Here is a 24,797-nt window from a genome sequence, read left to right on the forward strand (position 1 = left end):
AAATTGTATAATTGTATTTTTACCAATTTATATGTCATTGGGCTTAGCCCAAGAATTAATGTTATTGGGCCAAAATAGTGTTAGGCTTCAATAGTGTTGGGCCTAAATAGTGTTGGGCCTAAATAGTGTTGGGCCTCAATAGTGTTGGGCCTCAATAGTGTTGGGCCTAAATAGTGTTGGGCCTCAATAGTGTTGGGCCTAAATGTTATTGGACTTAATGTTATTGGGCCTTGGCCCATATGTTGGGTTTTGGGCTTAGCCCATGAGTCTTGATATTGGGCTTAGCCCATGTATTTATGTTAAGCCCAATTAGGATGATAAGCTCTTTTGTAAAATAGCCCATTTGTATCATAAATAAGCCCATTTATATAAAATAGGCCCATATGTAAAATAAGCCCATTTGTTATAAAATAAGCCCATGTGTTAAAAATATATTCTTTCATTTTTATAAAAGTTACTAAGTATAGGCTTTTTAGTTAAAAGAATACATAATAGTTTTTATAAGTTTCAAAACATCTGGATATTGTTGTCGGTGATTTGTATGTATTCGCGTCGAAAGATCGCCTAAACGTCGTTGTAACTCCTCTGAATGGCGATATGTTCATAGATTCGCTCGCCGTCCGTTTTGACCATAAGTTGTGTCCGAAAGCTCGGAATGTCCGTAAGTGTGTTTTAAGGCGTATTTAAATGTTGTCTTGTAAGACTTTAGTCGAAATGTACATTGTGTTCATTTGTACCATTGTATTCAAGTTTCTAGTTATCATAAACATAACTAATACAAACAAATAACACATAGCACATAAGTTGTTAAGTTAACTAAATATATATTTTCTTAAAAATATATATTTATATCAAACTTTGCTTTTATAAAACTATTCTTTAAAATCTTTTTAATCTAATAAAGATTTGGTCAAAAATAATAGTTTTTATAACTTATGATTTTTTTTTAAGAAAAAAAATGGCCATATTTTATTAGAAATATGGACTTTGCCATGTTTAATAAAACATATCTTTTTCTTATGAAATCACCAATAATCTTCTCATATTTTTCTTAATAAAACATATGAGATTTATATCAAAATCTTAACAAGATGAAATCAATAACATGTAGGGTTTTGGTATGATCATAACATAAGTTAACTAGTTCAAAATCCATGCGTTACTTCTAGTTTTAACAAGCTTTTTATAAAAACCCATCTTGTATGTTTCTTTTTATAACTTTGTAAAAGTATTATTTTTAGTTAAAACCCTTACATACTTTAACAAAATCAAAGATTATGATCATCCATCTAAACATTTATGTTTAACAAAACCCTTAAACATTTTCATGTACACTTGGTAGATTATGTTTTTAAACATCATCTAACAAGTTATTTGTATCCTAATCATCAAAACTAGATCAAATATGCAAGTAATCATCTTTAAATCACAACATAAACACACTTTTATATCATGATTATTATTTTGCTTCTTGGTATTTTCATATTATTTTGTATGATTGTTTTAGTTATAACTTGTTCTTTAAACAATAAATACATAAATAAGTATGAAAAAGAGATTGTTGAAGCTTACTTCTAGCACTAATGGCTAGGGATGATCTTGATGATGATTAAGAAAATAAAAATGATGATCTTGATGCTTGTGAGCTCTTAGATGTATGAGAAAGCTTGCTTCAACTTGTGTATGCCTTAGATCTTCTCAAGTTCCATGAAAATGCATCTTGATCATCAAGAAAGGCTAGAAAAATGAAGGTTTTTTGGTGGGTGTTCTTGGCTAAAATGATGAAGGTTGAGAGAGTCTTTAAGTGTGTGTAATGAAAGATGAAAAGTGGTGATGAAATGGTTAGTAATGAAAGTAACTAGTTGTTAGTACCTTTCACCTCTTTCACCAACTTGTCCAACTTGCAACCAACTTGGTTAAACCACTTGCATCTAGCAAGATATTTGTGGAGACATGGTAAAAAGTGGGTCCCACAAGTTGTAACTTGTTTTATTAGTGTAAATGTGTTAGTTTTTTTTATTAGAAAGTTGTTTAGGAAAGCTTAGATATTCAAGTGTTTAAGTGTTTAAAAGGTTTCAAGTGACCATTACTAGACCAAAATGATCCAATTAACATTAGATGGCACTAAAAAAAAGATTTGATATTGTTCGGATATTCGTTTCGCTTTGTTTCCGTTAGTCGTTAATTGAACGCTAAGTTGTGTAACTTGTGTAAATTGATGTAGTTATTGGTTCAGATGATACCCGAAGGTATCCTCATATGAATTCTATGTTAAACAACACTTTTATATGTTGTAAAAATATGAAAAGACTGATTTCTGCAGAATTTCTGCGGAAAAGTGTTGAAATTGTCGCTTTTAGTGCTTTTCGGGTAGTTTATAGTGTTATCGGACTTCGGGAAGGTTTTAAACCAAACCCTTGTATTCCCAGTTAGGGTTTAATGTATATTAGATGTTGGACTTTCGTCTGAGTCCTAAAGATGTCATTTAGTTAGTTTCTGCGGATCCTGCGTTTTTCGTCAGAATACTAGTTTACTAGGTGCTTTTCTAGTAGTCTCGATGCATTGTTTAAACTGTTTCAAATGTATTCAATAAAAATGAATCATGTGCATCCTAAGTAAGTATTCCATGAGTATTCTAAGTGTATGTCACGAAATACGCAGTTCGGGTGTTCAAAATGCATAAAAATGTAGCTAAAAATGAGTACTTTAAATGTAAGAAAGTTACCGAAAAGTGGCAGTTGTCACATGAGTGTTCACTTATAGGCAAGCATGTCTTCAGTGATACATTAATATGACCCGTTTACTTTGATTTGTCACCGTCTCATTTGTTTACCTTAGGTAACAAACAAATGATCGCAATTTTTATGCGTTGCCATTCTGTTTTGATTTTCCATTAATATTTCACTTGTTTCTTCCTATGCCTTTCATTTTCTTCTAGAATGTCTCTTTATCTCAGCAACGGTCAAATGTCAGAGCAAACAGCCAAATTTGCCCAGCAAATAGGCGAAGTAATTCTGAAGTCCGTGGATCTAGGTATTGCCATGTCTCGTCTCAACAATGAAGCCACTTAAGAGTCACCGAATGAAGCAGAAGTCAAGCCTGCACCAAAATCAAGGAAGCGTAAGGCTTCAAGGAAACCCGCAGCGGGTGCACCAAATCAAGCGGGACCTAGCCAAGTGGCAACGCCACTAGCTAGGAAGCCTTACTTAGGAGCTTCCCCATGGTGCAAACGATGCAACCGTCATCATTCAAACCTCATACCCTGCTTCAAACGTACCTACTGTGGACGGTGGGGACATTTGGTTAACATATGCCACTTTGCTATCCAAAACAAAGCTGTTATAAAACTTGCTGCTGCTCAACCTCCTGCCAGGAAACCTTATGCCGGTACTGCACTGATGTGCAACAAGTGTAATGCACCTCACCAAGCTTACCTGTAGTGTCATCTGTGTGCATCATGTGGACGAATCGGTCACCTGGCAAATGCTTGTCAATTCAACCCAATCCAAGGTGGTCCAAACCAACCTCAATTCAACCCTGCTCCAGCTCGTTTACCATCTGGTACTTGGTACAACTACAGCGAGACGAGCTATTTCAGGAACAAGTGAACAAAGATTGTCAATGCAAATCTGACCAACGGATGAGCATTTGGCTGAGTATCAGATGTTGTTGTTTTAATCTTATGCTTTTGTTTCTTTGTTTTTCTTGTAATGTGAAACAATCAGTTTTGTTTATAAATAAATCGTTGATCACAAATTCTGATATACAAATGTAGTTACAGGTGTGTATGGCATTTCCCTATAATACCTACATTAAGGAACTATGTTCCTTACAAACTACTCTTGTGAATTTCCCATTCTTGTGTTTACTCATGATTCCCTTAGAAAATTCTAAGTACTCGTTTCATTCTAAGAAACGAAGTACAGAAAATAAAGTGACATTATGAGTAATCATGCTTCTGCACATCTGTTGAATCCTTGGTTAGATAACTAAGGGTATTTTCAAATCTCATACCCATTACGTTTTGATTTTTCAACATGCATAACATAAGTTTTCAAAACAACCTTCATGATTTCAAAAACATTTTATATATAGTTTGAAAACATTTTTAATATAGTGTATTTACTTAACATATCAAATGCATGATTTCAAAAGCATTGTCTATGTTTTCAAAAAACAACCTTCATGATTTCAAAATGTTATTAATACAGTATAATTACTTATATCAAGTGCATGATTTCAAAAGCATCATTCATGTTTTCAAAAACCTTATACATAATTTCAAAATTCATCTCGCATGATTTTAAAACATTTTTTCATATACCTACCTAATACACCTACTTTATGATTTCAAAAGTATTATATATAAGGTTTCAAAAACATTGAACACATTTTTTTAGAACCCCATGCATAGTTTTCAAAAATATTTTCTTCATACATTGACTTAACCTTCAAATTCCGCTTCATATGTCGCCTTGGCATATCTAGCACCTCAACTTCATAAGCATTTTACCTCATGTTTTGACTTAAGCATGTCTAGTGCAAGGTTTTGAAACGCCTCTCGATTTTCAATTCCCAAAATCCATATGGGATCTTTTTATCTTCACAATTAGACCCTTGTGGATGATTATCATTCAAATCAGAGTCCTTAATTAGATTCCTTGTGTACCTTAATTCGAACATTTCGGTTCCTTATAATCGAAATCGAATTTTCTCTTTAAGATCTTTCTATCTTCATAGTTAGATTCTTGATAATGTTTAAAGTACCAAATGAAATCCACGGAATGGATTCCTAGTGTACTTTAAATTCATATGCACAATTACCAACAAATTAACAAAATGATATCAAATTTAAAATCAAGTTAAACAATTATGTGATTATGTGTTTATGCATTTTGTGTTTTCTTTTATGCATTTGTGTTTTCTTTTATGCATTTTATGTTTTTGTATACTCTGGATATTCGTTATCCAAATCCTCATAGAACCTTTCATATCTTCATATGAAGGATTCGTAGTAGGATATTCAAAAGGTACTACCTTAAAATCCTTATTGGGCTTCTACATGATAGTTAAGACCCTTGGATTATATAGTACCATTCCATGATACATAAGAGACCCTTTTAGTGGTCTAGTCAAAAAGATTGAATTAGAATCTGGTTAAGAATGACATGTGGTGATGTAGCTGAACAGACTCCTTGGTAGTCTATTTAAACCATTTATTGATTTAAATAAAAGGACCCTATGGTGGTCTAGTCACAATCATCACAAGTTCGTTCATTATTTTCTTCCCCTACACATTATAAGATGCACTATGTGACTATGCAAGGAATTACGTAACTATAGATGCATACATAATTACGAAGTTCAGTGCACGGAAACCACGGTAAGACTTATTATGTGTAAGAACCGATAGTGGCAACCATAACGAAATGTGAACAATGTAATAGAGGTACGATGGACGCACCAATAACACTTTATATACTTGTATATAAGTATCCCTCTCACATTGCAAGCATGATGTTATTTAAAGTTACTAAAAGTTCAGGACTCTAACTAGTATTGTTTGATCTTTTCAAATTCATGTTTCAAACTCTCACAAGTTTCCTCTAAAATAAATTTCGGGACGAAATTTCCTGAAGTAGGGGAGACTGTGACACCTGTGTCACTTCAATCATCAAACAAATACCAAACCAATGAAATATTGTATTTCATACTTGGGATTTGTATAAATATGTGTATCATTTGCACATATCAACTCTTGTTCAATTTCGGGCTCTAAATCGCTTTCTGGAAGGTTATACGCGCACTGATGCATAAATATAACCAGTTTAATGCAAAAAACACTCCGTAATAGTGACATAGGCTTAAGATACCTTAAATAACCTTTACATAACTTAGAAATAAGTTTTGGAAGGTTTGGTGTGCCGAAATCAAGTTTATTCGCTTACAGGGACTAAATTCAACAAACTGCGAAAGTATGTCGATTCGTACTGTTTGATCATAAGTTAAACATACCCTAAATATCCTTTACATAGCTTAGAAATAGGCTTTGAGGGGTTCGGTATGCTAAAATAAACTTATTTGATCAATAGAGACTAAAAGCGTCAAAAGTGCATAAGTTTGCATTTTCGCGCATATCTTACGTCCTGAATATATCCGGACATCCAAAAATTTATGTAATCATTAAAATATTTTATTTTAGTGATTGGCAAGATAAAATTCCATTCGTCGCGTAATTTGGATCGTTTTTGCGTTCATTACGATTTCCGTCGTAATTAACCGAACAACGCAACCGTACGACCAAACGAACCGACATCCGAGATGTTTTTGAGCATATTTTAAGTTCCCTATACTTTAAATTTATTTTAGAGCCTTGAAATGGGGTTAACGGGGCTTAAAAGTGCAAAAAAAATCAAGTTTTACAAGTGCAGGGACCATTTTTGAAATTTCTGACCAGATTCATTGAACCTGGTCCATTTTGAGATTTTGATGGTTTGATCCCATGGTTTTGCAATACCATGGGCTGGTATTCAATGGTATTTATCAATCTATGGGCCATTCTAGGGGCTCCCATGGTTTTACAAAACCGTGGGCACATGTGTACGGTTAAGATTAAAGCACGTTATTCGACGAACGATCTTAACGGTTCCATGAAATCTATAAATACCCCCATTCATTTTTGGCAACTTACACCTCTGAATCTGATTTCATCTCTCTAAGTTGAAGTATCTACTTCATACCTGAGAGTAATCGGATCAAAGCTTCCGTTCTTGGACCCGTTGTAAGTATTCTTTCGTTCTTTTACGTTTTAGCTTTAAAGTCAAACTTTGTTTGACTTTCTGTATTGACTAGTTTATGGTCAATGCGAAGTTCGTTTGAACTTCATAACGTAAGCGTAATCACGATGGTAATAGTCCCTAGTGACTATACCTACTGATTACCACGTTATCTAGGCTCAGTGACGAGTCGTAGTTTCGGCCAAAATGCGTATTCTTGCGTATTTTGTAACCAAACTACTTTTGGGTATCAAGACCCTTTGTCTTGATACCAAACCTGTTTTCAAACCTCGTTAAACATGTTTTAACATGTTTAACTCGTCACTATTAGATTTGTGCTTATATAGGATCGTAAAGGTAAGCGATCTAAACAATCGCTTATATTTTCGAACCGGACCCGTTTGGTCGATCATTAGGATCTGACCAAACACATTAGGTGACCGTAGTTGTATAGGTAATAACCTTCCGAGGTTATACCTTATGGTCACTTTGTTTAAGTAGTTGTATGATAGGTAGTTTATATGCCTTAGGAAAATTACCAAAAGGCCCTTTTTATGCCAAAATTCATTTTAAGCATATGTAACATAAATTTTGACATCTAAACTGATTAGGCAACTATATTAGACATGTTAAGGCATATTTTACTTGTCATAGGACTAGTTAAGCGGTCCGAACGCGTTTTACGCGAACGACGCGTTAATGTAGCATAAGCTACCTAAACGGGTCGTAATGGGTCGTAAGCACTTAGTTTAGGTTTCATTTTAGTATGTAGGCTTTGTTAAACCATATCATATGAGTTCCAATACTCATTTGGGTTACGAAACCTCATACTATCCAATATCCCGATTTAGGTCCGGTTATTTATGTAGTTATCTATATAGGGTGCTGTTTGATTCCGTGATCCCTCTAGCTTTGCTTGGTTGTTGTTCAAGACTTCTAAGCACCCTCAAGTGAGTACATAGTCCCCTCTTTTACTGTTTTTCAAACATTTTGGGGTGAAACACATGTGCCTACTTGTTACTTTCATGCTTTCCATGTTTTCATATCATATACTTGCTATGTTCATTAGTACACTATTAGTACATGATTTCATTATGTTTTTGCTACGTATGTCCATCTAGTGCATACTTAGTACATTATTTTACATTACATTTTATGCTATGTATGTCCATTTAGAGCATACTTAGTACATTGTTTTACATTGCATCTCTGTTGCATATGTTCTCGTAACATATGGACACATTGTTTTACATTTCTACCTTGTATGTTCACTTAGCATACTAAGTACATTATTTTCATAAAACATGCTTACATTTGGTATATCATTTGGTTTGTTTAACAGAACTAAATTACATTCATTAACACCGATCATGCCGCTCGGTAGTAGGTAGTGGTACCATAGGACTTGACAAATCCCGTTCCTAAAACCCTAGGTTTGTTTGGGTGGAAGGAATGACCGAATCCGAAAACATTTCTTTTGATAACCTGCACTCTAAGGTTATCCGTCTGTCTCAAGGCTTGAATGTAGGCGTTTAACATTACCGCATAAATGTTGTATCAGTAAAGCATGCATTATTCTACAAAGCATAACTTTTGATTTATTCAAATACTTTGTTTTGTACATTTTTACTTATTGTTTAAGTAGTCTCATTTTACTTACCATACATAACTTTTGTTTACACATTACATGATTCACATTTGATGGTTTTTACACAAACATTTGACATTTGACTATGCATAAACATTTTTACATTGGTGGTTGGTTTTGTTTAAGTGATTTAAATAACGAGGCGTGTGTAATAAGATAAAAGCATGGTGGATACGCCGTAGGTACTTCCTATATATAAGTGCTTTCATAGTATTACATGTCGTAGCGTTATTTAAACCATTTCAGTATTTGACTTATTACATTTTACACAAATAACATATTTTCACTAAACAATTGTTTTACAACACAACTTATTTTATACAAACTCATTTTACTTGGTTATTTATTTAACCTTACTTTACTCTTTTACATTTCATCTACTTATCATCGCTTTTCAAATGATTTATAAAACAAAAACATTTTTCAAGGATCATGACTGACTTTTGTTAAACAACTTTTTTCTAAACTTATAAGTAATGAATCCTAAATTACAATAAAACCTATGTATCTCACAGGCATTTTTATGCTGACGTACCTATTTTCACATGTGTTTCAGGAAATGATGCATAGGATTGATCAAGATACACTTAGGAGGACTTAGGCCTTAGTGACAATAAAAGATGCAAGACTAGTTAATTATGTTATACTTCTTTGTTTGTTAAGACATTGTAACTCTTTTAATCAATAAAACAAAATTTCAATTTTCCATGTGTTATGAAACAATGATTCTATTACAACACTCCCCAACGATTCCGCCACGTTTTGTTGTTTTACGTGGTCGGGGTGTGACACATATCGTAGCGTTATTTAAATTATTTCAATTTAGACATATAACATTTACATAAATAACATATTTTTCACAAGATATTGTTTTACAAACAGTTTATTTTATACAACTCATTTTACTTGGTTATTTAATTAACCATACACCTTTCTTTTTAAATCTGATTTCATATCAAATTTTCATATGATTTATAAAAGAAAACACTTAACAAGGTTCATGACTAATTTTTATTAAACATTTCTTTAAACTTAAGTCATGAATCCTATTTTCACAAAACCTATGTATCTCACAGGTATTTTTATGCTGACGTACCTATTTTCACATGTGTTTCAGGAGCTAATGCATAGGTTTGATCAGGATACACTAAGGTGGACTCGGGCCTTAGTGACATAAAAGAAGCAAGATTAGTTTAAATAATGTTATGAACTCTTGTTTCCTTTGTTTAAAGACAATGTATTCCACCTTTGGTTTACAAATAAAACATATCTTTAAGTTACCATGGTTGTGAAACAATAATTCTGTTACAACACTCCCTGACGTTTCCGCCACGATTTGATGTTTTACATTGTTAGGATCTGAGGCTGACATGATTGTGTTTGTTTGTGATGTTTAAACAAATCAAATAGATATGAGCAGTTTTAAGTGCAGCGGAAATGGATAACAAACTTTGTAAACACAATCAAAGGAGAATATAGTTTGATAAACAATTGCCTTTTCATAGAGTCGAAAGATTCCTTTAAAAGCAAAAGGTTACAATGCAAGCTTACAGACTAAACTCCCCCTCAGCCTGATATTCCAGAGTTGGTTGCACAAGATGAAAGGATTGAATTGAGGAGAAGAAATCACTCAAAACGAATCAAATATAACAGTACAGAGTACTGTTATATTTATAGGCAAACCAAACTACTGATGTACTTCAGCTGACGTCACCATGATAGTGACTTCTAACAGCCTAACAACCTATAGACACTGATCTATACAAAACTACTGATCTCTAACAACTGATTGATAGTACAATACAAAACAAGTCTAACACTGTTCACGTTCCACTGTTGTAACCTAAGCACTGATTACTTGAACATCAGTGCTTTCTTCAAAAGGTGACCAATCTTTGAATGAGCAGTGCTTTGAATCTTCAGCAGTACTTAAGAGACAGCAGTAGATAGAGCTCAGCGTTTGCCTTTTAGCAGTCTTTAGTTGTTCCATCAGTGTTTGGTTCATCAGTTGTTCTTCTGAGCAGTGTTTAGAGTGTATCAGCAGATAGGTAACCACTGTTAAGGGGAGAGCATAGTGTAAACATCTGCTTATTGTGAATCCACTGTTGTGACCAGGTTTTGGCTTTACATTATCTGTTCCTCTGGTAGGGTTCAATCCCAACAATCTCCCCCTGGAACAGATAATGCCAAAACCTGTCATTATTCTGGATTTTTATTCTTCATCAGAAGTTCCTTTGCTTTTCTTTTAAATTCTTCTTCAAACTCTTTGGAACTTAAATCAGCCTCATCCCTGCACAGTGAAAGCTCAAGGAGATCTTGTAGATCTTCAACACTTAGGCCTAGTGCTTGATTCCTTGATATATGCCTCACTTCTCCATTGGTTCTGATCAGAGTCAATTCATGGGTCTTTTGATCAGAGAGCCACTTTAGTATTTTTAAACCAAATGGGTTTCTTGGGAGAGGTTTATTGACTGATGAACTCAAGATGTTTGGCCTAGAGAAGAAGTGTAGTGCAGTATCATGAGCTTCAGACACTCGTGTGAATGCTTTTTCAATAATCTCATTAGCTGCAGCTATGTCTGCTTCAACTTCAGACAGCTCACTGGTTATGACATCTGCTGATGACTTTTGGCTTACTACTTTGACCCTTTTGGCAAGGTCTTATAGTTTTGCTAATCTTTCTTTATCTGAGGCTATTTTCTTGATAGCTTCTTCAATCTGATCAGCTTTTTATTCTTTTCTTCTCCAGCAGACAGCATTTCCTTCCTTTCTGTTCTCAATTTTGTGACAAAGGCTTCTGCTGTGCTGATCTGTGTTTCAAAGGTCTTGACTTGCTCCTGTAGCGTTTTGTAGTTAGACTTTTTAGGAATGTCAGAGACTTTCAACCTCTGCTTCTCAAGCCTTTCATAAGCTTCATCAGTTTGCTGCTTTGACCATTTTGCTATGGCATCCGCAGTATCCACCTTTCCATCCACCAACTCCTGCTTCTTTCTTTTATGCTCGGAAATAAGATCAGCTATAAATTTGTTGTATTTGTTCCAATTTGGAGCTGTCCTTTTCTTCCATGGATCAAGTTTAATCTTTTCAATTCTATTAGCCTCATGCTTTAGTGCAACGATCGGCCAGTCTTTGAATTTTGTTTCTTCAGCAGGATAGAACTTTTCTTTCATTATGTATGCAAGATATGCTTTTCTCAATTCATTTCGTTGTTCTGCTTCAGGGAATAAACTTGACATTTCTTTGTTCAGATCACTTGCATATTCTTCTATTTGTTTGACTTTGTTGAGCAGGAATTCCCTTCTTTCCAAAATGGCTTCATCACCTTGATCCTTGCATTCAACTTTGGCTCTTATCCTTGCTTGTCTTGCTTTTATTTCGAGATATTCATCCATGTTGTCTGGAATCATGAAACCTATGAGAGAAGGAAATTTCCTCTTTGTAGGATCATCTTCAGTGTAAAATTGTTTCATCTCATTTTCCACGGCTTCTAATTCCAATGGATATTTAGCAGCAACAGGATCATACTTTTCATCAGTAGCCTGTGTTGTTTCTCTTTTTCTTTTGTGAGGCTTTGGAGGTTGTGGTGTCGGAATGATGAGATCAGTGGTGGATGTTTGACTAACAGTGGTTGAAACAACTGGTGTTTCAACCGCTGTTGTCATTACAACTGCTGATATGTCAGCAGATGTCTTCTGCTTTTGACCAGGGGATGGAAGATGTGAGATAGTATTTGATGGTGGTGATGGTGGTGGTGACTCATCATTAGGAATGAAAACCCTTCTCCTTTTTAATGTAGGGGAGGCTGATGATGTTTTGGGTGGATCAGTGTTTTGAGATTGGATAGCAGTGGTTTGTGATTGTGATTGACTAACAGTGGTTGAAACAACTGGTGTTTCAATCACTGTTGTCATTACAGCAGATGTTGTAACATCTGCTGTCTTCTGCTTTATGGCAGGAGGTAGTGGTGGTGATATGATTGTAGATGATGATGGTGGTGGAACAGTGGTTGTGATGGTGTGTGATAGAGTAGTGTGTGTTGGAGGTGTGTGTGTTGATGTCATGGCAGCTGTTTGGCTACTGACAGCAGTTTTTGTAACTACTGATGTATCAGCTGTTTGAATTGAAGTTTTGGATTTTGTGGTTTGAGATGATTTAGATGACTGTTTTTCTTCTTCTAGTTCAATATACAGCCCATCTTATATTCCTTTCTTTCTCAACTTGATTTTCTCCCCCTTTTTGGCATTATCTGCAAGGGGTGTATCCATGAAGAGGATGGAGGATGGAACTTTTCCACTATGGGCAGTCTTTTGTATGCTAGCCTTTATAGCCTTGATATCTGCTTGAGTGTCTTTAAACCTTGATTCCACCATGTTGGTCAGCATTTGTACTTGAATAGCATGCTTTTGATCAGCCATATGTTGCTGTTTTTCAAGCATGGGTTGAAAAATATTCCAAAGCTCATTTGTAGCAAATGCCTGTTGTGCAGGTGCTTGAGCAGAAACAGCAGTAGCTTGTGCTTTTTGAGCTTTTAAAATCTCTTGCACCATATCTTTAATTTCAGCAACTGAATCTTCAAGTTTTTCAACTCTTTTCGTCAATTTCTGATATTTTGAATCATCACCTACATTAGTAGGATCATCTGAATCCCCACCAGTAGTGGTTGTACCAATGTATGACTTAGGAACTGAGTCCCAAAAATCATCCATTAATGCCCCTTGTTCTTGGTACTTGGGACTTCTTTCTTCAGCACTCGATAAACCTTTGATGGTACCGGTGGTTAAAAACAACTCACTGGTGGTTACCGATGTTGCCATGGAAGAAATTGCCTTCAAGGGAGTCTTATTAATGTAACAATTGTCCAACTGAAGATCTGTTGATCCATCAGTTGTAGTTGCTGCTCCACTTGAACTACCACCGAGAGTTACTTGTAACTCAGGGGGTGTAACCTCCTCAGTTGTTGCTGGGATAGCAGAGGTATAAGCATCAGACCCAGTCACATGTGGAGGTATACTCTCAGTAATGGGTGATAGAGAGGAACTAGTTTGTGTCTGTGCAATATCAACTGCATGCAACAGGGGTATTATTGATTGTGGCATTATGATTGGTGAGGGTATGGGTGTTGAAAGAGACATGCCCTTGGGATCAGGACTGTGGAAGATAGATCCGAGTGGATCCAGAGCTTCATAATTTGGTGTCCCTGTGATTACAACCTGATCCTTTTGTGAGGATGCAGGAGGAGTTTGAGGCATAGGTTGAGATCTTTCTTCCAACTGCTGTGAGGAAGTAGCAGAAGTGGTTTGTGGTGACATTTGTTTTCTCACTGGCAGTTGCTCTGGGATCTCATCTTCCAGAGTTGCCTTTGTTTTGGGTTTGGTGGGTTTTCTGGATGTTTTTCTTTTGGTCTTTTTGGTAATGTCAGGTGTGGGTTTCAGAGCAGTAGTTGTGCTGCTCTGATCACCTGGAGCAGTGGGCTCAGCAGAAGTTGCCTGAGGATCGGTGGCAGTTTCTCAAATCTGCTCAGGCACCTTTGCTTTTAATTTTATTGGTGCCATCATTCTTGAAAATGTTTCAATTATTAAACCTTTTATTTGAAAATGGACCCCTTGTTTGGGCAAATTTTCATCCTCTTTTTCAAATTTTTGTTTAAAGTAATAGCTCAGAAATATTGGAAAAAGAAGAAATGATTTGCTGTCAACATTCTTTACCAGGTCATTGAAGATCTCCTGGGAATAGTTGTAATCTTTATTGTTTAGAATAGCATATCCCAGGCAATGAATCTTCAATGGTATTTCATTAAACGCTGTTGTTTTATTAGAAACACAGCTTAAAAGTGAGTGGAATAAAAATCTGGGTGCAGATGGAAAATAACCTTTTTGTAAGGTATCTACCTTTGATTGTTCTGCATACCCTCTTTTCAGAAAATCAGCTTTTAACTTGGTTTTTTCAAAAGAAGTTTTACCTTTCAGATCATCGAGTTTGAAGACCTCTGAGATTGATTGTGGGGTGATTTGAAATGTTTTACCCTGTATCGAGGAGTTAATGGCTACTACTTTTCCGTCTTGTTTTTCAAGATTTGCATTTTTCCAAAACTCTCTCTGGGTTTGCAAGTAAATGGGAGCATCTACTGTCAACAAAGTTTTATACTTTGATGCAGATAGTGTATCAATGATGGAGTCGAAGGTGTGGTTATCGGTAGGTTTTGTGAGGAGACCCACGTAGTTATGAGGTGATTTGTATGGGATTTCAATGGTTTCTTCGGTCGTTTGAGCAACCTCTTTTGAAGATGATGGTGATTTTGGTTTAGATTTTGATTTTGATTTTGACTTCGTCATTTTGATGAAGAAGAATCGGAGAATGTTTTGAGAAGAAAGGTTGGAAACTGCTTTCAGAAGAGAACTTTGGAATTCAATTCGACAGTGTAAAACCCTGTTAGGGAAAAAGTGATCGCTGATGTGGCAGCGATTATTTTGATCTGAAGGCTAAACACTGACCACGTGTCAAACACTGATGAAATGGATGAAGGGTGGAGAACAGTTGTTTTGAGAGCCACTGATGAATCAAGCATCAGTGATTTCAACGGTAATAATGTGAAGACAGTGGAAGATTTTTACTATCAGTGGATAGTATATCAGTGGATAAGACACTGATTTTGAGCATCAGTGCTTGTCTTAGCAAAATGAAGAATCAGTGGTTGACTTTCAGCAGTGGATAGTATTTAGAGATCAGATGTTTGAACAAAACAGTGATTAGAGTAAATGATACAGATTTGAAGAACAAATATTTCAGCAACTGTTTTGAGAATTTTCATTCAAGGTTTTTGCCACATGTCAATTTTGAAGAACAGTGGTTAAGTACCCCAGATGATGAAAGCTTTTTACTAAGGCATCTCATTATCGTTTAATATTCAAATTAAAACATAAATACCTCAGTAGTTTAAGCACTGTTTAGCAATCAACCTTTGATGTTTAAAACAACTCTGAAAATGACATGACCTTGACATATGTACCTTTTCCTCTTGACCCATTTATGAGGACTATAATACCAACAAAAATAAGGTATTGTATCCTGACAGGTAACAGAAACTATTGCCAACAAAAAAAAAACTGAACAATATATCCTGGTTATTTGAGAAAGTCCTTTGAAAAAAATGATTAAAGGATTTTATGAAAAAAGTATCAAAGAGGATCTGGTAAATTTTTCAATAAGATACGTAATCATATCGTTCTTAAGTTTAGCAAAATGGTCAGTGGTTTGGCAGTAGATGGTAGAACATTCTGAATACGTTCTGACCACGGTATGGTACCATTTTCTTTGTCAGTTGATTGCAAACATGAGGACACATGGATAGAAAAATTTGTCTAGTCCTCTTTGGAGTTCATTCACCGGAATCAAAACCTTTTCCTGAGCAAATGGATGCACACAGTTGCTTAATGATCATTATTACTCTAAATTATGACTCATAAGTGTTTTATGTTTATACTCTTTTCTTTTGACTTGAAAAGTTTTGAGATAAACACACTTCTGAGTTTTTGTGAATTTTCTTCTTCCCTTTTTACCCTTCCCAATCATAAGTATTGAAATACTTACTAAGGGGTATTTATTGTAGGAATACTTGTTCCAGAATCATTTTGCAGTAATGTTTTGAGAGATTTAGTCATTTCTGCACATGCTTATGCCAACCTTCTCATTACCTATGATCTGGATATTTTTGACTCCTGATTTTCTTAATGTATTTTAACATAGTTGATTTTGTCCTTTTTAGGAACTCAACCACTTTTTAAAACCAAAAGATCTGAATGACTAAAGTTTTAATTTCCCTCTTTTATGTTATCAAAAACACTAATGTTTTTAAGAACATAGGTTTTTGTTAATCTGAGGTTCATACTTTAGCATTTAGTGAGAACATCACAAATATCAAAACAACAATTGAAATCAATTTTGAAAATATTGAACGATCCCATAATTTATCAGATATTTTACAGATCTGAAAACTATGAGTGACTTGTGCATGATATCACTTGTTGCGTGAAATTTGTATGTCATATGACATCTTTGTTGTTTTACAGAGTTTCTGAATAACCATTTTGGTCATGATTCACTTGTTACTCTGTTTTTCAACTGAATACAACCAACCTCGGTATCAATGAATTGTGAGCTGAACTGTTATGTCAAATTGATTGTTAGATCGAATTTGACTGTCCAGGCTCTGATACCAATTGTTAGGATCTGAGGCTGACATGATTGTGTTTGTTTGTGATGTTTAAACAAATCAAATAGATATGAGCAGTTTTAAGTGAAGCGGAAATGGATAACAAACTTTGTAAACACAATCAAAGGAGAATATAGTTTGATAAACAATTGCCTTTTCATAGAGTCGAAAGATTCCTTTAAAAGCAAAGGTTACAATGCAAGCTTACAGACTAAACTCCCCCTCAGCTGATATTCCAGAGTTGGTTGCACAAGATGAAAGGATTGAATTGAGGAGAAGAACTCACTCAAAACGAATCAAATATAACAGTACGGAGTACTGTTATATTTATAGGCAAACCAAACTACTGATGTACTTCAGCTGACGTCACCATGATAGTGACTTCTAACAGCCTAACAACCTATAGACACTGATCTATAAAAAACTACTGATGTCTAACAACTGATTGATAGTACAATACAAAACAAGTCTAACACTGTTCACGTTCCACTGTTGTAGCCTAAGCACTGATTACTTGAACATCAGTGCTTTGTTCAAAAGGTGATCAGTCTTTGAATGAGCAGTGCTTTGAATCTTCAGCAGTACTTAAGAGACAGCAGTAGATAGAGCTCAGCGTTTGCCTTTTAGCAGTCTTTAGTTGTTCCATCAGTGTTTGGTTCATCAGTTGTTCTTCTGAGCAGTGTTTAGAGTGTATCAGCAGATAGGTAACCACTGTCAAGGGGAGAGCATAGTGTAAACATCTGCTAATTGTGAATCCACTGTTGTGACCAGGTTTTGGCTTTACATTATCTGTTCCTCTGGTAGGGTTCAATCCCAACATACATGGTCGGGTGTGACAGTTACTATATGTATACATGTTAGTATTACGATGTTACAGGCACACATATCATCCTCAGAGAGTAGGTTGTCGGATGCCCACGACCCGATGGCAGTCGTATCAGACGACGAGGTTATGCCCACGCCAGAGATATATTCGTCAGACACTGAGAGTGATCCTAACATGCTGTCCGAGGACGAGGACGACTTCCAGCCGTTCGCGCTACCAGACTTTGGCGATGATTTACCCCTTGCTGATGGTTTCCCTGAGGAGGATCCTTTTGTCATTCCTATTCCAGTCCATGATCACCTCATCATTGGTCACCCCGATGGCGAGCACATCGTGGCCCCGATCCTCGATGTCGTACCTCTTGTGGTCATTCCTCGCGAGGCTTGGCCTATCGATGACTTGTTCAAGGACGATGTCGATTTGTTTGTAGACGGTCTTCCAGTTGACACCCAGGGTGACGGGGAGATAGATGAGGATGTTGTAGCTCTCCCACCTCCTGCTATTCCTGTCATTGAGATATCTTCTAATTCCAGTTTGCACTCGGTTTCAGACTCCTTTGAGTCTGTGACATCTTCAGCTTTACAGACGGCCAGATTACAGCTTTTTGCTACTGACTCAGACGACGACACCGCTATGGCTGCCGCACTATCACCTGCTCGAGATCCCACACATCCACATGATCAAGAGCCTGCTCCTGAGCTAGCCCTTGTTCCTTTTGGTCAGCCTGAGGTTGCACCTATTGATCTTGAGCCGATTCCTGATCCTGACCATGTTCCGTTTGAATTATCGGACATTGCACCTCTTATTCCTGGCCCAGTTCCTGCACCTGTTGCTCTTCCAGGTGTTGAGCCATTTATTCCTCCACCCACACCTGCTGATGTTGCTCATCTCACTCCTGTAGAGCCTGGTGTTCGCCGCACTGATTTGCCAATTGTCTTCTTACAGAACATCCTTGCACTCCGTCCAGGGGAAAGCACTTTGGGCCAGCCCCCGAGCTACGATCCTTTTGCTTCAGCAGCCTTTTTCCTCTGATTTCTCAGACTACACCATTTGCACCCTTCACATCTACACCGCTGGACAAGCCATTCCGATGGTTCCTACCATACACTATGCCGATCTCAGACCCCTATCATCCCTCACATTATGGAGGCTACACACAGGATGAGTTGCTCCTGTCACTTCAGCTACAGTTTTAGCTTTTGAGTCGCAGAGTTTTGGAGCTTGAGTTGCTCCTGTCACTTCAGCTACACCACGTCCTCCACCCTGTCCCTGTCCGCCCGGTTTTGTTCCTCCACATTCATCGTCATCTCCTTTTGCACCTCCATCTGCTAATCTTGCACCTTTTTCAGAGTTTTGATGCGCATTTCCTTACTATCGAGCAGCAGATCAGTTACTTACTTCGCCGTGTATACGTGCTCGAGGAGGAGCTCGCACATGTTCGAAGTTTGCTCTTCATCCCTCCTCCACCTCCGCCATCAGTACAGTAGGTTTTTGGTCTTATGCAGATTGTGAAAACTTTTGAAGACCACTTTTTGACTATGTGATCTTTGGTATATTGACAGACTTACTGGACAAGGGTAGTGTGACCTTATGTCCCTCTTGATGTGATACACTTTGTAAACAATCTAACTGTGGTCGGTAATTAATGAAAGCTCAATCGTCATGTTCTCACTAAACACTTTCTTGATTATGTTGTTGCATGATTGCTTGCTATGATGAATGCTTATATATACGCTTACGTACGACCTTTAGATGACTATTTACTTACTTGACGAATAAGACCTGACCTAACCAATCTTCTTCATAGAAGATGCCGTCTCGAAGGAACACCGATACCAACAACCCTCTGCCGATGACAGAGGCGGAATTACAAGAGCGCATCTCACAGGCCATCGCACAGCACGGGGCCCTTCGCTCCGAAACAGCGGAGGTACCTCAGGAAATAACCCACCCAACGGTAATGTTTAGTCACTTAAGACACATTACAAAACGTTTGGACATTTCCGAGTGTGCTTTGCTAATGCCTTATGTGAATGATGTTGCTTTGTCGCGGGTTGCACCTACAAGCAGTTCTTGGGCTGCAAGCCCCTGAATTTCGACGGTACTGGGAGTGCCGTAGCTTTTGTGAGATGGGTCGAGAAGACGGATTATGTTTTGCGAATGAGCAAATGTACTCCAGAGCAACAAGTCACGTACATTTCTGGATTGTTTCTAGATGGGGCTCTTTCATGGTGGAACCTTCAGGTTCAGACGTTGGGCGAGGCTGCTGCGTATGCTTTGACATGGAATGAGCTGAAAGAGCTGCTGCGTAAGAAGTATTGTTCGAGGGCAAAAATCTAGAAGTTGGAAACTGAATTCTGGAACTTGAAGATGGAAGGTCCAAAGATAGCGGAGTATGTGCAGAGATTTCATGATTTGTCGCGAGTTGCTCCATATCTGGTGGAACCAGAGTTTAAGAGGATATAACGATTCATCTGGGGATTGGCACCACAGATTCTGAGCATGGTGATAGCATCAAAGCCTCCAACAATTACCGATGCTATTGACTTAAGCGTGGCGCTCACTGAAGAAGCAATTAGGTTGGGAAAATTTTCAATCTCTGAGGGGAAAAAGGAGACTCATGTGGAGTCATCTGGTGAGAACAAGAGGAAGTTTACCAATTTCAAGAAGGGAACTCGGGCGAATAACAACAACAATGCCTAAAAGGGAAAAGGGGTACATGGGTAACCTACCTAAGTGCGACAATTGCCGACGTCATCATACTGGGCGATGTAGATATGGAAAATGTGACAACGTTATGCATCTGTGTTGTTTGATATTGGTGCCGATTTTAGCTTTGTATCTCTAGACTTTAAGAACATGCTTGATTTAGTTGTAAGTAAGAAAGATGTCCAGTATTCGATAGGATTGGCTAACGAGAAGTTGGTAGAAACGAATGAAGTGATTAAGAAGTTGTGTAATAAAGCCTGGAGATATCCCTGTGGTAAGGGAATATCCTGAAGACTTCCCCAAAGACTTGCGAGGACTACCTCCTCAACAACAAGTCGAATTCCGCATTGACTTGGTTCCAGGCGGCGCGCCTGTAGCCAGGGCACCTTACCAACTTGCGCCATCAGAGGTGCAAAAGTTATTCACGCGGCTTCAGGAGTTACTAGACAAAGAATTCACAAGGCCGAGTGTCTTGCCTTGGAGAGCTCCAGTGTTGTTCGTCAAAAAGAAGGATGGTAGCTTTCGAAGGAGCATCGACTACCGGCAGCTGAACAAGCCAACCCTCAAGAATCGATATCCCTGCCGAGGATTAATGACTTCTTTGACCAACTCCAAGGATCCAACTACTATTCTAAGATTGATTTTTGATCGGGTTATCATTAACTGCAGATTCCGGAAGAAAGTATACCAAAGAGCAATGAGTCAAAAATTTGTTTTTAAATGTGCGCTAATATATTGTGTTTTATACACGGTACACAAAATTGTTACACACATAATACAAAACTTTGAGAATTTAGGAAGCATGCACATAGGACCATCGGGAACTTATGTCTAAGTTCATTGAAGGATATCACGTAAGAACCACGTCTATTAACTCGGGCAAACACCATTATCCTGTCGTATATGCTATTTTAGTTAACCGAACAGGTAAAGTACATAAATTTCTTTTATTGGAATTCTCACTTTTGCATCTACCGAGTAGATTTTTATATCCCTACTCCTCTTAATGGTCCTTGTATCATGATTATTTCTTTCATTATAGCGAATACTCATTGCTTCATTCCTTGAAAATTCATAAGCGTTTCATCGTTTGTTACGCATGTGGTCTCGTTTCGAATAAGCGTTTCATCCAAGTTCAAATATTATTTCACAAAAACTAATCATTGAATTGTGATTCGAGTGACCCGCATTATTGTAATGGTTGGCTCCTTTGTTATCAAGTCAACACACTTTCTTGAAACTTCTTTTCCTTTCCAGTTACATACATGGTTTATCTTTGTAACCATGCTGAAATTTCCTTAACGATACATATATTATTTTCGGATTGTGCTGAAACCAAGTTCGGTTGTTTGAACTTGTCCATTACACATATTCAATTCAAGACACCATGTGATGTATTGAGAACATCATATTCGAATTCGTATTAACAAGCATTTCATGTGTTCTGAGTCGTACTAGACTTGTTTGGCCTACGACTCTATTAAGTCGTTTGTTGATTTCGACACCTTGTGGTGGTACTTTCACTAGATTGAAGCTTGCGCTAATCTCATTTACACATCTCATACACGGATGTAATTGTTTATTTATTAACTCGCTTTAAATCCGCTCAGATTTATCATGATAAAGCAGTCTTAACCCAATTGTGTGTTAAGACAATGGTGCATGAATTCATTTTTTTCCAGTGTATCTCTTAACGGTTCTTTCATTATCGATCGAATGCCTTGCGATATTTATTGCTTTTTCATCTTCGATCGAAAACAATAGTTATTTGGTGTTCCATATTCAATTAAAAATCCTATGACGTCGTTCGAAACAAATCTTTAGATTTGCTCATTGCGCTTTCATTTGATTTCAAACATGGTAAACTTGTTCAGTCACCGCTACTATTAAATTTTGTCATTCACTATGACACCTTGTGGCGTCGGTATAAACTTGGAGCTTGTGCTAATCATGGTCAACCGTCTCATACGAAACTACGGATACCTTTCGTTTGACTCATCATTTAAACACTCTTAATGCAGCTACGAATCAAGACGATGATACACCAGATTCGGTTATATTTCATTTCGGTGTCTTCTCGCAATTCAATAATGTCAACACACTATTTTATCCGTGTATTTGTTTGAAAGTTGACGGATCATTTTCACGTTACTATTACATTTAAGCTTGAGGATTCTGAGTTCATGTAGCGGATGCTATTGTTTCTAGAACTCATTTGTATATTGAGAAAGGTTGATGGGAATTGTATTGGTCGAAACCCCTCAGATTGAAACCCTGTTAACAAAGTCACACTAATTAATGCCTTTATACGTCTCGTTTCCTTGACATCAAATTCTGAAACACACACCGTTTAAACCGCTGGGTTCTTATTGTTGTAACATGTCCTTGGATTCACCTGATTCGAATGAGTCCTGATTCAGTTTAGTGGTTATTCACCTTGGTATTATACATATCCATCTACGCATAACGTAACTCTAAGGAGTTAACGTAGTCTAGATTTCGAGGACAAAATTTTCTTAACGGGGGGAGAATGTGACAACTGTCAAATTTGCATGTATCCGTACAATTATTAAACCGTAATTATGACTTAATGACTGTGCTGATTTACAATTAATGACATGAACTTCTTTCTGATTATTGTAATATACATAAATGTGCATCACATATTGCATAATGGCATATCATTATTGCACACAACACTTTATTGAATCAAATGATGCACGAAACAAAGTTAGCACGTTATCAGACAAATCCGAAAATGCTAACGGAGTTCAGTACATAGACAAACATGGTATTGAGACACAGAATGTGCCAGAAACCAAGAGTTACACTAGTATGAGAAAAAAGTAAAGGGAATGACACGAGATGTACGAGGAAAGCCCTTGATCAATCTAGATCGCCGGCATAAAACCTCGGGGGCTGACAATCGCAACTGCCTTGTTCTTCTTATTGCTTTAAACTTCAGGATACAGTGCAGGATATCGACCAGATCGCTAAGTGTTACAATGCTTTTTTGTGAAAGTGAAAGTTGCGAGAGAATAAGTGTGAGAGAGTAGTGAGTGTAGTTGTGATGCCCTATTCGATCTGGTATACCCACCAATTTATAGTTACGAAATACAAACTAAAATTCCTATAAATATGGGATGCTCCCGAATATTCCATTAATAACGTTGCAGACCGGGTAAAGCTGCTTCAACGTCTTCATTTGAACGACTTGGACTGAGTCTCCCAGAGAAAGGCTCTTCGCGAACGTTGGGCATTTGGACTCGTACTCCTGCACACAATCCGTTAGTAATCCTGAGGATACCATTCAGGATGTTACCAATATCCTGAACGAGCATCCTGGATATGAACAGATATCACATAATCAAGATATAACTCAAGATATTTCCCAGGATATGGGCTCAGAATTTCACCCATAACAGTGACAATGATGTTAAACATCATATGAACTTGCTAGATAGTGATTAAAGACATAATCTAGCAAGATGAGAGGATGATTATGTTATGATCATCCTTATGTGAAACATGAACTTGAAAGATTAAATGTTTTTCTTGAAGTATGATGATTAAAGTGTAATGTAAGTCTTGTAAATATGTGATTTCAAGAATAATTTTTCAATAAACCAAGTTAAAATACAAGATTTACATAAACTTGGTTCTTAAAGAAACTAACCACATTTTTAGTGGTTAATAGAGTGTAGAAGCATGTATTTAACAAGAAAAATTCAAGAAGAAATATTTTTAGAAAAATATTTTACAAGTTGTAAACATCTAAATTCTTCAAGAATGATGTTATTAAATAAACAACCACACTTTAAAGCGTAACTAAGCCTACTAAACACACTACCAAGTTACTACAAATTTTTATAAACTTTAAAGTTCATGAGTAGTGATTAATGCTGCATTTATGGCACTTGGTAAGTATTATTTGATTTGTTGTTGATTGTGATAATTTATAAAAGAAAATGATATGCTTTGAAAGCATGGAAACCTCCATTTTTAGGGGAAACTATGGCAAAATTTTTCTAGAAATTAAACACTTAGAACAATATTTTTAAACAAATTTTTGTAAGTATATTTTAACCATGGTTTGTCATATAAAGTTTGCCATAGTATTTGTTACAAAGATTACAAAATATTGGCGGTTGGTTTTTGATAATAAAAGTGACTAAATATGTATTTAGGAGAATATATATTTAGATGTCACCATGTGTGTGATTATTTGTATATTATGTGTATTAGTTATATTATTTTAGCATTTGGAGTAATATAACCCACCAAAATACCAAGAAATTATAATACGAAATATTACCAAAATCCCAAGAGAATGAATATACAATTTATACCCAAAAATTGGAGAAACCGAACAAGGAATATAACTTACACAAAATATTCCAGAATTAAGTTTATAAGTATATTTTGATAAACGGTATTTTGGAAATCAAGAGGGCAAAAGTATGATTTTTGCAAGTGCTACAAAAATATATATCATATTCTTGACAAGAAGAAAATATATTATTTTGAGTGAGGAAGAATATATATGTTTTCTTGAAATTATTAGAAGATATATTTTTGGGAGAAAAATATATATTTTCTCAAACAAATTTAGAATACCTTATTTTTGGA

Source organism: Helianthus annuus, chromosome 11 (genome assembly GCF_002127325.2).
Source record: "Helianthus annuus cultivar XRQ/B chromosome 11, HanXRQr2.0-SUNRISE, whole genome shotgun sequence".
NCBI classification, from domain to species: Eukaryota; Viridiplantae; Streptophyta; class Magnoliopsida; order Asterales; family Asteraceae; genus Helianthus; species Helianthus annuus.